The sequence below is a fragment of the Helicoverpa zea genome, chromosome 16, assembly GCF_022581195.2.
Source record: "Helicoverpa zea isolate HzStark_Cry1AcR chromosome 16, ilHelZeax1.1, whole genome shotgun sequence".
Classification (NCBI taxonomy): domain Eukaryota; kingdom Metazoa; phylum Arthropoda; class Insecta; order Lepidoptera; family Noctuidae; genus Helicoverpa; species Helicoverpa zea.
Genome location: NC_061467.1, coordinates 854,547 through 870,661, shown reverse-complemented (window position 1 = coordinate 870,661; position 16,115 = coordinate 854,547). Strand labels below are relative to the sequence as shown.

Below are 16,115 nucleotides of genomic sequence, written 5' to 3'. Positions count from 1 at the left end.
GTTGCCGCTATAACAACAAATACTGAAAATTAGAATTAAATACATATTTTGGCGGGCTCCCATACAACAAACGTGATTTTTTTGTCCGTTTTATAAATAATGGTGTGGAGCCCTTCGTGCGCGAGTCCGACTCGCACTTGGCCGGTTTTTAAGATAAGCTATGATGATGAGATTTTGCAAAGCGATACGACATGCGATTGACGCAAAAAAAGCCTATTTGCGGAATAGGGCGGAAGATAGGGCACCTCTTATGGTAATTCTTTTGTAGCTGAATTTTCAGCAACATTTTCAGTTTTCGTTGCATTATCGAGTTCCCGAATGTAACTGGTTTGCAGAAGCACCTACTCATCGTTACAGATAGCTGAAAATTAAGGAAACTACCAATTACGTATAATTGTTACGATTGTGTTCGCGGCTAGCCTACTCATTAACGCAATTTTAGCAATAATTCGTGGATTTCAGAATGCTTACATATATCATTGCTGACTAACCTTTAACATTTTATGTTCATTAAAAGATTGATTGATCTTTAAGAACCCTAATCTTGTAAGATTTATAAGTTAGACTCGCGTTACGTTGACAAGATATCTTGAAGGCTTGTAAACCCAAAAGATGAAAAACACGTAAAAGTAATTTTTGTACAGACAGAATTAAAAACTGTTGCAGCCTTTTTATCGTCCCACTGCTGGGCACAGGCCTCCTCTCGCACGGAGAAGGATTGAGCATTAAAAAACAGCTAGATTTTTCAAACATGCAGAAATTCGTTCTTAAAATTGTCCGTTTTTATGCAAAATGGAACCACTCGACAAATTTCATTTTTTACTTTTTTTGAAGAATACTAATGTAAAAGTGGTCTAAATTCTTATACAAAATTTTAATATACCTTCTTTCCAAGGGGGAAATCATGTGGTTCTTTTTTGTATAAGAATTTAGACCACTTTTACATTAGTATTCTTCAAAAAAAGTAAAAAATGAAATTTGTCGAGTGGTTCCATTTTGCATAAAAACGGACAATTGTAAGTATGCCTTTGGCAACAAAAATACATTCTGATCTACAAAGTGCGTAAATTATAACGCGTAGACTCGGTATTGCGTATGATGCAAACCGAATCAAATGTTGTAACCTCCTTGGAGTAAAAATATAGTTCATCCCAAACCTCGTTCATACATCTGCGTAGTAATTTATAAACTTTTTCTTATGATGTTTACAATTTTATAGACGCGTCTCAGTATAGTTTATTTGCGTTTTTTTTTTTATGTGAATGCCTTTTCTTTACCCGCTTGGAAGTATTCTACCTACTAATTAATTATCCTCTTGCAATTGTTTTTTTTTTTAATTATGATATCCATTTTTTTTCTAATAAGTAATTTAATATTTTTATTGCAGGGTGCTCTTTTGTAAACATTGACGTTCAAAAAGTACTGTTTTGCAGCCAAGGCACAAAATCTCAATATATTACTCTGCCGTCCTTCATATATACTAACATCCATTCCCTGCATATTCATGTCACTCTAAATTATGATTACTACACCTCGATAAAAAAACACAGGCTTTTCACCTCATTTTCTCTACCTGCAAGATAATTTATTTCAACGACATCTCAAAGTCTGACGTTTTAATGTGGAAAACATCGACTATGTGTAAAGACGTTGACGTATCAATTATGCGTTGTCAGGTGCTCGACAGAAATATCAATGGAAACTCGCTGAAATTACAGTGCGTTGAACTATGCGTCTGCGCAACGCGACGCTACACGAACGAGATTTTCACATTAATGACAGGATAATATGGATATAGATAACGATAGAGATAGCCTTTGAGTTGTAAGATTATAATTTGATTAGTTTTATAATAAATGTTAGGCAGTTTTCGTGTAAATATTCTATAGCCGTGACATGATCACGGAATATAAATAATGGAGATTTTTAAATAATAATGTTTAAGACGAGTCCTTTTTTACAGTTCTTTATTAACTTCTGTTGACTTTGAAGTATAAAATATATAGTAATCCAAAAAATTAATTAATATTAAATGTATAATTATGATCCTCCTCCGAGCCTTTTCCCAATCATGTTGGGGTCGGCTTCCAGTCTAACCGGATTCAGCTGAGTACCAGTGCTTTACAAGAAGCGACTGCCTATCTGACCTCCTCAACCCAGTTACCCGGGCAACCCGATACCCCTTGGTTAGATTGGTGTCAGACTTACTGGCTTCTGACTACCCGTAACGACTGCCAAGGATGTTCAATGACAGCCGGGACCTACAGTTTACCGTGCCATCCGAAACACAGCCAATGGTGTCTAAGATATACTTAGAAAGTACATACAAACTTAGAAAAGTTGCATTGGTACTTGCCTGACCTGGGATCGAACCCGCGCCCTCATACTTGAGAGGCTGGTCCTTTACCCACTAGGCCACCACGACTTTTTTAAAATGTATAATTATGATCGTAACGCATTAATACAGACTAAATTGTTGTCGGTACGTTTTCGATCAAAATTATTATTCTCGCTTATTCCACAATTAACTGGTGTTTTTGTTATTAATTGCAGTTTTCGTACCGACAGTACATTAATATTTTATGAATCATGTAATGGGTTTGATGTTCCAAGTCCGAGCCGAAATAATTGACTTCTGCATTATTTATTTCAGTCAAACGGGTAATTTTCACTTTCAGACTTTAGTGTTCATTGTAGGTACGCCTAATTAATGAATACATAAAAATAGTTCAGTAATCATGAATTCCTGAAGAAAATATTTTATTTACTCTGTTTTTACCTTACCTACCTCAAGTATACCAATGCAATAAATAGCAGTGCAGTAACTAAACTTGACAAGTATCTTTTACATATACCTAATTATGTACAATTTACTTGAAAGGTAAGTAGGTATTTTGTGCTGTGGTACGATCTGTGCCAAGCATAAAAATCTTAGCAGGTTTTTTTTTATAATATGTACCTACAGACCTACATTGAGCGTCTACCTACTTGATGTCAGTATAGTTCTATACCAAATCACTAAATCACTTATAGGTATTCAACTGCTTTAGATTGGACATAATATAAGAGTAGAAGCACATTTTGATGACTCACCGCTCTCTCGAAGCAGTCTGTCGTTTCGTCCTCTGCACTAGAGACTCGTTCACGTACTCGTATTTAATTCACTGAAACAACGAGAAAGTTTATAATTACTTTTATAATTTTATCATATTTCAAGTTTTAAAACCTTTACTTGTCGGTTATTAGAAGGAAGGAGTTAGTGACAGGCCGACAGTGCCTGATTTACCGTTTTTTAAAAAAAATCTTACGAGCTTAAATTAAGAATGTCCCTTTTTTTGAAGTCGGTTAAACTCAGTTAAGAGGTAACTTTGGTAGATCAATTGATGCGATAAATATGTCGACAGTGTAACGTTGCACGTTGATTTCAACGTTTAGAAATCTTTCTTTTGTTTTTAATTTAACTAAAGAGCATTACGAACGTCAACCTATTTAAATACATTTTTATGTACACAATGTGGGGTTTAATTTAGAATTAGACCTTACCACACCACACCCAAAACATGACAACAGGTTTAAATAAAACTCACTTCTAAAATTCAACTCATCTTCTATTTAAGCTACCTAAGTACTTGTAAAGTGAATAATATTCTAAGAAGATTTCCAAAAAATATCAATTTACCGCAAACACTACGTGATTGATTTTATTACAGATCTATTCTGAAGACATTTTGATCAAAGAAAGAGTAACAGTTAAAATAACTTGCAAATAAACGTTACTGAAATGGTCACGCTTCGAGAACATTTGTTGTTCATTTAAAATACTTTAGAAACAACATTGTGATTTAATAGCTTGGACAAAAAACTGAAAGATTACTTCAGTTTTGGTTTTTAGTTGGTACAGTCGTGTTAAAAAGTATACTTAGGTAATGCAATGCCTGAAAAAATAATTTCTTAGTGGATGATAAGAATACAATGCGCAAAGACATCAAACATAAAATGCTATTAATTTAACTTAAATCTCTTTGCAGATAAGTATCTTGAGTAGTAATATAATTATACTTTATTATAATTTCCTGTAGCAAAAGTGCTGGTCGCATGGCACGACACGCCAGCATAAATGACATTATCCGTCGTGCTCGTCACCGCCGGAGTGCCAGCCATTTTAGAACCCAGAGGCTTGGCACGCGACGATGGCAAGAGACCAGACGGGATGTCTATAATGCCTTGGAAGATGGGAAGGTCTTTGGTGTGGGACGCAACCTGTGTCGACACCCTTGCACCTTCCCACCTTCCCAGTACGGCGAGCTGTGTCGGTGCAGCTGCTGCAGCCGCGGAAAACCTCAAACGGCACAAATATGTAAACCTCACCGGCAATTGCATTTTTGAGCCGTTTGGGGTTGAAACCTTGGGACCATGGGGCCCAAGTGCCCACAGACTCTTTCGAGAAATCAGTAAGCGATTAGTGGAGTCCACTCGTGACCAAAGGGCTGGCCTATACTTCGGCCAAAGGATATGCATTGCCATACAGCCAGGCAGCCAGCCTTTTGGGCACGATCCCAGCTGACAGCGATGCGGATGAATATTTTGATACTTAGTTTTAATATTCCCTATCATAAGATCATTTGTAAAACTATTACCCATTTTTTTAATGTTTGAATTATGAGTAAATAAACCCTACGTAATTAAGAAAAAATTATACTAGGCCGTCTTACGTTTTTCATATAGAAAAATAGATATGCATTTCTTCCTAAAAAGTATACTTACCTAGCCGACTAACCGTCAGTTGCACAAAGCTCCATTAAAGTTAAAGCTTCATTAAATGTATTGCTGACACTTTTTATCTTGTTGACGAAGAAAGAGTCAGCAAGAGATTTAAAGAAGCTTTAACTTTAATGGAGCTTTGTGTAACTGACGGTAACTAATATTAATGATAATTATATTTAAACATTTGGGGCTGACTGTACCCGCTGTTTTGAGCCCATTGCTGTATCTATCGATGACCGAAAGAATTAAATATTCAAGATATGACACTCAAAGGAAGTGGCATCAGTTTCACGCTGTGCATGAAATTATCATTGTAATTGAAATAGAAATGACGAAAAAATTACAATTTACCTGAGTTTTTGTCTGAAAATACTTTTTTTTTGTAAAAGGCTACAATTTGGCGTAAGTTAGCCTGTTTTGCATATTCATAGTAGATAAGTGACGATGATGATGATGATGACGTGGTTTCCTCAGCTCGTCGAGGAATATTTTAGAATGACACATAGATACCTAGTGTGTGCAAGAAATGCTAATTGCGTGATTGATAGGTTCGGTTATCGTGCACAGGGGCCCGATTCTCCTAAGTTAATAATGTCAAACTCGAATAGAAATCGAATCGCAATATGATTGTAATAGCAGTCCTAACCATATCGGGCATTCTGCTACCAATAAAAGACCAATCGTATTCGATTGACATTTCATTGTAGACATGGGCAAAATGTGTCATTGAAAAGAAAAGATAGATATGCATCTTTCAATCACTGGGATATGAATCACTCTTTCATATCTTTATATCAGTAGTTCAGTATAACTCAGTAGCTCGTTTAAACTCGCAACTCGTGTGCGGCTCACTCATTCAAATAGATCATTCAGATATAGTGATAGGTTGGTTGTTGTTTGCATCTTTCTGATATATTGAGCGGTTGCGATTGAACAACTTTTTTCTAATTAAAAAAAATACTATTCTTATGACTGTAGGTACAACCTACTTCTTTTATGTTAATTAGTTCAATGAATAGTCAATCGCAATCTAGTATTGAGTATAAGCATTAGTTTAGTAAGTATTAGAAAATAAAAATAGAAATAGCCTTCTGATTTCCTTTCATACTTTACACAGGCTTAGGACTGTCTACCTACGAAATTATTTACGTGAAAATTAAATTTTAGTTCAAAATGTGTATTTCGAGTCAAAACATGTTTGTTCGGTAGGCGGTAAGTTTTCAATACATTTGACAAGATTATAATACCGAAATATTCACTAAGGACAAACAATTATAAGCCTTATGCGTGAGCAATAGAGTTAACAACTTATTATTGGGTGTCAACTTATTGTGGTCAAAGTAACGACATTCGTAATCGTATGGGTGCGAGCGAGACGGCTCGCTTGACGTTCAACCAATGGCGCGCGACGAAGCTATCCGACGCCACAGATTAGTTAGTACCCATAGACATAATATTAGTAAACAGGACTGCGCATATAAACCCAAAAAACGAGCCGAGTGAAACAGTTAGTACGGAGGCTGTCTGTCCCTTTCTAATAGGGTGACTATGAGATTAAGCTATGTGAGACAAATCCGATTTTGCTAAGATTATTAAACACAGATTAGTATTGAAGTTTTAACTTACGCAGTTTGTGACCTTAAGATACTAATAAAGGCTTTTAATAATTAGCGGAAATTAGCAGTATAAAAGCAGGAAGATTCGAAGTGAAGACTGTTTTTTTTTTGTATTTCTACTTCATATATAGACTGCTGAGCCATTTATGTCGCCTTTCTTCATTTTTGGGAAGCTATAACAATAGTACAACAGTTTTAAAATCCATTACCCATATTTTGACTCGTTACAAGAATTCATGGGCACCCTAGTTGTTTGGTTTACGAAAATGTTATTATTAGCTAACCTGTGGAACGATATATTGCAACCACCATAGGATTCACTTTTGCAAGTAGAAACGCAACACTTTTTCACCATTTTAATAGTTTAAATTGATTTAATACAAAAAAATATAAACAAAATTTTAAATGCTGATTACGCGCCAAGAATGTTCAGGGTTACCGCTAGAAAATAAAAAAAAGCAAAATAAAAATTTATGTTGTTTATGTTTTAATAATAAATACGAATAAATTAATGCGATTGTTATTAATTTGTTGACTTACAATTGTTAAAATAAGATAAAAATATAAGTGATTCAATTGTTTTTGGGAAGACAAAACTTTTGATCACAACATTTTTTTATGCTGGCAAGGTGTTAGAAAGAGACAAACAGCCTCCGTTCGAACTATCCCTCTCGGCTCGGATTTGCCTCTGTGTATTATGCAACCAATTTAGTACCTTATTGCGTTAGAATAGAGTTCATTTTCGTAAATATATATTTTGAGCGTGCGCAATCTTGTTTAGTAATATTATATCTATGTTAGTACCCGACGCGATGACCGACGAGTGAGTGAGGTGTAAAGAAAGATATACTGAACTACTGACACATTCGGATATGTAAAGATATGAAGAGTGATTGATTCAAATGGAATGATTCATATCATTTGTATCTATCACTCCTGACTTACCCATCTCTATTTCATTGGTGTGCGATTGGTCTGCTATTTTGGTGATTTTGGTCTATACGGTAGTTTGCTGTACAATCATTTTGCAATCGTAAATCATTTGCAGACAAAATGATTCATTATTGAATGACAAAAAAGGATAAAAACGTTTATTTTAAAGAAAAAATAGCGGAATGCCACATACGCTTCAATCGTAATCGAGTCGGGATTGGATCTCAGTCGAATCGAGTCGAACGTGAATCGTATGACGGTTAAGTAAAATTAGGAGAATCGGGGCCCAGTTTTGTATGTAAAATTTTGACTGGAGGAAGTAATCATCATTTGAATGGAGGTCTTCAGTTTCGAGAATTAGGCCTGCATCAGAAATAAAGTAAGAAACAATAATTATTTATTGACACAACACAGCATAGAAATAAAAAATACAAGAGTAACAAAAGGTTGCGCCAAATAGATCCAGTTCAGCATTATGCCAGACAGCTAGTGCCTGACGCTGATTTCAACTGGCCCTATGAGGAGTTGCGGGTGTCGCACCATCATTTTACACCACAGCCTACACCATCATTTTTTTCTGACCGTTCACTTTTTGTGTTAGCTAATGACGAGAGGCGACACCAACTTGAACGGGGTTGGTTTTGATGAATTACTACATAGGTAGGTAATAATTAGCACTTTGAAAATCTTCCTATGTAAATACCTATATCTTATATATTTGTTCGTTGAAGAATACCATAGAGCACCACCAGTAGAGCAGTATCAAGCAACGCAGTTTTCTGGAATTTTCCAAGTCGTGCTACTCCAATTTTCCTTTTCAACTTGCAACCGTTCTCAGGGAAAGAGCATATTCATTCCTTTAATGACTGCATATTAATTTTATTAAACAAATAAAGTCCGACAGATTACTAACTAACACACCATACAGTCACATTAGAAGATGTTGACAAATCAACAATTGTGAACAAGGCTCCTTGAAAAACACTGGTACTCAGCTGCGTCCAGTTAGACTGGAAGCCGAGCCCTACATAGTTAAGAAAAACAGGGCAAATGGGTTAAAAGGGGGATCCACGGTAGCAAGAATGTTTGTCTTGAATAGTGCATTTATTTAGTAGGCAGCGGCACAATGTCTTTGAAATTTTCTTTCTACAAAAAAGTTGTTTTCAACAAAGACACACATTTCACACGACCTCCAACAAAGTAACAACTGTCCACAGCGTAATGTCTCAATTAATTATACACAAAGCTTTTTGTGAATCTGACTCTAATTTAAAGACTGCGATTAATTACAAATGTAAAAAAAACTGCAGAGAATCAATGTAGGCGGAGCCAGATGACATCATCATGTTTGCTTGTAAACGACGCACACATGCTTCTGAGATCACGACCAAAAAGATCTTATCTCCAAGCCAAGGCATTTAAAATTCGACTGTAATGTAAAGGTGTAAAGTTGAAGATTCCTTGTCGTTAGTTGAGGAGTTATGTGAAGATGCACAGACATCTGTGCAGACATTACGAAGTCTGCAATGTTCTGGGTCAATGGGCACGAGCCGCTTTTGTTTTGTCGCGGTATCGATTCATTGATCGCTGGATTTAATCGACTTTGAATACAATGATCGCATTTGTTTGCTGTCCTTGAGTTGCTAAAGGTGGAAATGTTTTTAATTAAATAGTAGGTAGGTAGGTAATAGTAGATATGTTTATAATAAAAAACATTTCACGCAGCAGTAAGATATTGAATTTATTTTCAGTGCCTGAAAACATTCTCCGGTAGGTGTGTATAATTGCAATTTGAAAAAAAGTAAAAAAGTAACTTAGACATATATCTATGTCAGGATTTTAAAGTATATTATTATCTTTCTAGCAACTGTTTTACTTCCTATGTTTATAAAGGAAGTTTCGACAAAGACTAATTTATAAAACAAAGTGTTTGATATAGTAAACTAGCTGGTACTAGGTATACCTATTCTTCTATTGTTCGTTTGAAGATAAACATAGACAATATACGTACTTACATACAAACCAAAAATGTTATCCATAGACCATAGGCTTAAATGGAACTTGTGCTAAAGTAACAAATGTTTAGGTTAGTAGATGCGAAGACAACCTAAATGTATCTACATTGACGACATTAGATGTGGGTGCGATGCCACACCACAAACTGTGCAGCATCTTTTGTGCTGGACAATGTGCCAAAACACCTGCACAGCCAAAGATCAGCATCCACTGACATTGCCGTGAGCGTAGCGAAATATAGGACCTCTAAAATTTTATTTGATCACTTAACTGTCCACGTAGCAGACATAGACAGTTAAACAAAAGGTGTGTATCATATATGACTCATAGGACAAGGAAGTAATTAAATTCGATAGCCATCGCCTTGCAAAGAAGAAGAGAATAGTTTCTAATAACACACGAAGTACTAATAAATTGTCTCGCAGTGAGCAATGACCTTTGACAATCCAATGCACATATTTATTTAAGAATGAAGTAATTACGACAAGAATAAAATTGCTGACATTTAGATTTTTGGGTGCGACTGATTGAGCCTCATACACGGTTGTGCACTTAAATACCAAAAAGTTTTAGCACCTTGCACAACACGGCAGTAGAATCGTCTTGACCCCAATTTACAAGATCGAAAAGGATTGAACAGCATCCTTTTGCAAACTGCATGAAAATTTAAAGTTTTCTCTAAAAAGAAAGTTGCAGATATAGAATTTGAGAATAACCTACTGTCAGTTAGGTCATTAATTGCTTTTAAACGATTCAAGGAAGCTTTTTTTAGTAGAATAGACAAAACTACGGAACAAGTTGGAAAATTTGACCTTTGGAGAAGTGCAAGAAGAGTGACACACAAAATAAATAATTCATCACTTTTTGGTCTCCATCTAATAGCCCTAAGTCATATCTAACAATGTTTATCCCATTACAAACGTTAATAACCCGTGAATGTGTGAAAATAACAAGCGATCAAGACATAAGCAAGCGTTGTTTACAATGCGCGTGAGTCATTGGTCTCACGGAAACCGGTCCTAGTTGGTAGGTATTATTTAATGTCCATTACTGTGGTATGTAATGTAACTATAGTTATGTATTATTATAATGATGGAAAGAATTTGAAGCGTTCTCATAACTTAGGTGCTTCTTCTTTTTGTTCAATTTCTTTATCGTTTTCAGTATGAATTATACAGATTTTTTGTTTCCAATATCAAAAAATAAAAAGAAAACTTGAGCAAACTGCTGAAAATGATCAAATTCCTAAGGCATTTTTAAACTTCTTTATTTAAAGAGTCATCGGAAAATTCGGAACAGGGCTATCGAATAAGACAAGAAAAGTCTTCTCAATTAACATCTTAGTACAACTCATAGATGTAAGTACAGACAGGTGCATTTACAAAGCATACTTCTGAGTCGGCATAACTGCGTAAAATATAAGTAAATAACATAACGAACTTCTGTAGATCACGTACCTACATTGCCTACCTACCACGTCGTGGGAGTCTATGGAGTGCAACCTACACCACTTGCGCCGCAATTTGAACTTGATACTGTTATTTATGGCTACGACAGATATACTGCATGTAACGTCACGTTAAGATTAATAAACCTAGCACAGAATACACCCACTAAGCAGACAAAGTGCTTTAGTCCAGAGTGCTGATTCCGAGTTTTTTGAGCGTTCGCAACTCGATCCGTAATTATAACTCTATTGAAATAAAGAGTCGTATGCTTGCACATGATTTAGGTATAACATCTTCATTCATTTTGCCGGTTAATAATATTTACACTCGCAAAAGTGAGCGCGACTGTAATACGACCAAGTACCGATGACAGTCTTTATTAAATAAACAATTCAAAGATAAGTGCTACGCCATTCAATGGTGTAATAATCTTCGCATCGAAAAATTTAACCAAAGAATTTAACTTGCAAAACTCGCACTAGGCACTCTGTATTGCTGAAACTTGGACTGTCTTTCGCTATATTCGATTTTCAAAATGTACCTACCTAAAAAGTTTAAACATAGAGTCCCGCTAGTATCTTGCATAAGATGTAAGCATTCACCTCTGCCGTTGCTACATTCATCTTTGCAGCGCTCATTTCAATAACATAACATAAAGAAGTCGGTTCAGAAACAAGGAAAAGTGCTCCCTCGGAACTTCAACAACCTGTCTCAGAATAGGTTAACAAAACTACACTAGATACGTAAACATTATCCTATAATACGCAACAATTAAGCATACAAAATCAACAATTCTGTTAAATCGACTGTCCGTAGGACTTCAGAACTTAAAACTCTACCAAAGCTGAGAGCTGAAGATATATTCTCCCTCCAAAGCAAATCCTGTAGGACGCGTACAAACCAAGTCTATTTATAAAGTCACTAAACTAATAAGTTAGTGAGCGATGTGTCAGTCAGAAGCCGTATGACTCACGCCAGCTCGCCACCTCGCCCGACCATCGCAAAAACCTCGAGCACAGATTCTGTTGGGAGCAAAAACTATCTCGTTTCTTATGGCTAATGGACTTGGTACATGAGAGTTTTTACTGCTGACCAATGACGTAGCTTAAGTAATACTTGGTAATAACGTTACTGACATAACTTGAACGATTTGGAGACTTTAAAAGATGTGGCTTTGATTCCGCTGTGAATGTTTTAAAGGAGAGCGAATGCAACTAATGGGGATTATAGAGAAAGCAAATAGCCTTAATTAAGATGTTCTCAAATTATAGGTAATTGTAAAATTTTTGAAATATTTCGGAATCGTGGCGTGAGAAATCGAAGAGTATTGTATTGTTCCATTAAGGCTGTCCCCAAATGAAATGGTATTAACAGCCAGAAGAAGACGAGAAGATGAATTCACTGAGTTTTAGATTCCTGCCTGCAGTATTTCATTTATCATAATCATCTTTGCTATCTTGGTCCATGATGCAGTGGCTTGTAATTGTCCAAGCAAGCTAGTTTGTTCAGCGATAACAATTGATAGCAGATGACGTCATTCGCGAAATATTTCTTAGTTGCGAGGATGATGGAATTGCAGACAACACATTAATGCCATTTTAGGAAACTTTTTCTAATTAGTCTGGCTGCGGTAAGTGTCCTTGTACAACTGATATGTAGCCACAAACATCTTTAAAACTTTGACCACAGATTACTTAATAGTTACTGCTTAGACAAAGAGAATTTGTGCACATCTCAAATGCCATATTCTCTTTGAAAATCAAAGCTACTTCAGCGTTACTTTTCCCGTTAAGTATGTGTCAACTTACTTCGCAGAAATATCCTTTAACATTCATATTAGCACATTGTTCAGAATCTTCAAGTATACCTACCTAATAGAAATCCATCATAACTGGCGAGCCCTCAAACACGTACACATTCCTCTCTCTAACTTAGAATATATAAGTATATATAAGTATGGACAAACAGACAGGTGTTTGTCAATGCCGTCGCCTACATAGCTGCCTACGCTGCGTTTGCGCATATCAACTGCAGCTTACTGGGCCACTGCGTGTACTGTAAGTATTGTGAAGCAAGCTGTGGCCCTATTGATATGAATGAGATGACTGTGCCTGGTTAATTTGAACGTTACAATAACGGAATTGAAGGAAGGTGAAGATGAGGATGGGTTTCAGTCAAAAGATGATAAAGCTAGAAGGCGGTGAGTGGTAAGACTACTCTACAGTACTCTTTCATCCAAATCTGTCAAAGCTTGAGCTCCAATAAATTCTAAAACGGTACTTCTTCCTTATATTAAAGCCATCATTCTTATCAGATCCTCTTTTGAATATCTTACTTTTCGTGCGTAGGCCTCTCTTTCTCCTTTCTTTTTGCCTCATCCCTAAAAAGGTAGATGCAAGGTAGACCTCAGACCTCAATTTAATCTAGATTGTTTATCCAAAATATAACTAAATTATGACTGATAACTTTGTAACGCCTCTTTCATTAACTTTAAGCTTTCTTTAAGCTGTGCCCTATAGGTTCCATATTGTATCTAGCCTGTAAAATGTATCACCTGTATAACATATGGAATGCTCATAAAGACTTGAGTATTGAGTATTATTATGTTGAGTGCACAAAACATGGCTTCTAACAGAAGACTTGCTAATTGCACGTCTAGGCAAGCGGTTCACGGTTATGGAAATAAAATCACGCATGCGCTTTACACTCCATTTACATCTTGTGCAAATTTTATAGTGCACGGAGTTGTTCCAAATTAGGAGTTTGGAAGAACGGTTTCTGCGCTGTTTCTAAGCTTAAGTTACCTACCATAAATAGCAGACGGTAATTTGAAATTCTTAGCTGATTTAGAATAAGCTACAGCTTCACTTGCATGGTTTAGATCTATTTAAAATATTCCCTTAACAATTGAAGTTTTAACACAGTTTTACTTGCTCGGAAAAACGGCTTGCTTGTTGGGGAAAAGGCTCGGAGGATGATATCATAGTTTTACTTGCATTCAAGTGTATCTTTCAAAAGTCCTCTTTGTCTAAATATCTGTTAATTAAAAATACCTAGCTTTCTGTCACGAGTGTGTACCAAGTACAGCCTTCTCTAGTTATTAAAGTTAGTTTATAATGATTATCATAACTGATGATTAATGATCGCAGTTAACCAACAATACACATATAAATCCAGTGAACCGATGACGAGTCCTCAAGGCCGCTATACTGGCAGGATATCAGGTGTTACGAACTCATATCACGTTTCACCGTCATTATATGTAAGTATATCCTTGCTCACACTGCAGCGTAAGTTACTAGTCTAAGCACTGTTACTAATGAAGTTTCTTTTGTTATTAAGAACTAACCCGATTACAAGTAATTATTTCTGTTGACTTTGACTCAGTCTACCGCACCTGCTAATTTGTTTCAAGTGCCCAAAACACCTAACCTAACAAGTGGGGTAGTGGGATTTGTCGAAAGAGTTACCGCGGCCCCGGTACATAAAGGGCTTAGGAAGGAACATGACGGGTTTTACTCAGTAAGAGTTTGACACTACCTCACGGTGCTAACCCACAGCCATTTCCGATGACAAAAAATGCCCTAATCTAGAAATATGAATCTAATTGTTAATTTTGGTTTGGTTGGCTAAGACCAATATTTAAGCTGTGCACTTTCCTATACTTCAAAGAGAAGCATTAACAAAATTTAATTTACAAATAATTCTTACACTAACGTTATTTCAAGAATCAAAAGGGTTTTATAAATACCACCGTAAAATAATGCAACTTACTATTGTTTTCAAACTGCCTAGTTATCTCTGCAGTACCTTTCTCTTTATAATAATAGGAGCTTAACCATGTTTTACACTATTTTTCTTTGCCACAAACGACTAAATAATTATACTGTTCCCGTTTAATTGCAAGACAGAGCACTAGATGTTTTCTCAAACGATAAACTAGGTTTTAACCATCGTTATCTTATCTCTTTGTAAACTAGAACTTATGCAGAATATCTGGTCATTCACCTTGCATTTTTAATTGTGGTATTGTTCAAAAATTGCATAGAATCAAAAGTAATTTATTCAAATTAGCCTGCAAAACAGCACTTTTCGAACGTCAGAAATGTACAAAAGACAGCCCCAAAAGCGCCCGCCCTTCACCACTTCCTATGTGTTTTTGCTGGAAGAAGAAGTGGCGCAACAAACTCCCCAGCAATTCCTACATTCCTACATTAGTGACGCCGAATGCCAAGCTTATTAGTTTTCTTCCCGATATAAAGTTCCCTTGTGAATGCTATTTCAATAAGGTTAGCTATCTATAAGATAAGTACGGACAGTTGAAGATTGAAATCCATAGAGAGCTTTCAAAAGGCGTGGTCTCGACAGCGTAGGAAGCTATATACACAAACTAACTAAAAGAGAAAGTACTAAAACCCTATCCGCTTGCATTTCCACATCAGTCAATAGTTATGACCTTTCGCAGATTGCAAGATAGGTATGCATTACGAGGAGCATTCTTTAAAATTGTGTAGCTCGGGTTGGGTTGAGGAGGTCCGATAGGGCAGACGCTCCTTGAAAAGCACTGGTACTCAGCTACATCCGGTTAGTCTGGAAGCCGACCCCAACATAGTTGGGAAAAAAGGCTCGGAGTATGATCATGAGCATTTTTTAAAATGGAGAATTATGATTTAAAAATTTAAATAGACTTCTTTAAAATCTAAGAATCCTTAGCAAAGCAAACAGCCAGTCTCTAAGTTATGCCGTTCGGTTTGCAGCTATTCTAATCATTAGAGGGTAAAATATAACTGCACAATTGCATATTAGAATATGCCCCGCGGGATGAGAACAATGCGTCGCGATCCAGTTTAAATACAGATTAAATATTTATTCGTACTACAGTGCACCGTAACTGTACAAATAGGTTATTACCATCTTTTGTGAATCCTGTTTTCATCAAAAAGGCTTATTGATTGGACCTACATATGTACACCTACTTGTCACTCACAAATATAAGAATTAAGAATATTTTTAATTGACTTAATGATATAGGTACATTCACCATAGCCCGAGAAGCAGTACTGAACAAATTGAATTGATTGAATTGAAAGATTCGAATTGAATCATTGCAAAGCCTTTAACAGGCAATAATTGCTATCCACTGCTAAACGAAGGTGTTACCAGGCCCGCCGTAAGCGGGCGTGCAAGGCGTGCACCGCACGCGGGCGGCACGTCCTAGGGGGCGGCAAATCGAGCAACTTATCACGTAATATTAAAAAAATACAATATCTTTTTACCAATTATTTGATTTCAATATTTCCGAACACAGCAATAGCGCTAAGAATATTACTTACACTGC

The 16,115-nt window shown here is 36.2% G+C and overlaps 1 protein-coding gene across 2 annotated transcripts in view; it reads right to left on the bottom strand.

The window, feature by feature from the left end:
- LOC124637276 (CBP80/20-dependent translation initiation factor) overlaps positions 1–16,115 on the bottom strand; it is a 48,269-nt gene that overhangs the window by 27,609 nt on the left and 4,545 nt on the right. For both annotated transcript variants that reach the window (XM_047173618.1, XM_047173619.1), the window contains exon 2: positions 3,094–3,164. The gene's annotated coding sequence lies outside the window, so the exon portion shown is untranslated. The remainder of the gene's footprint in view (positions 1–3,093; positions 3,165–16,115) is intronic.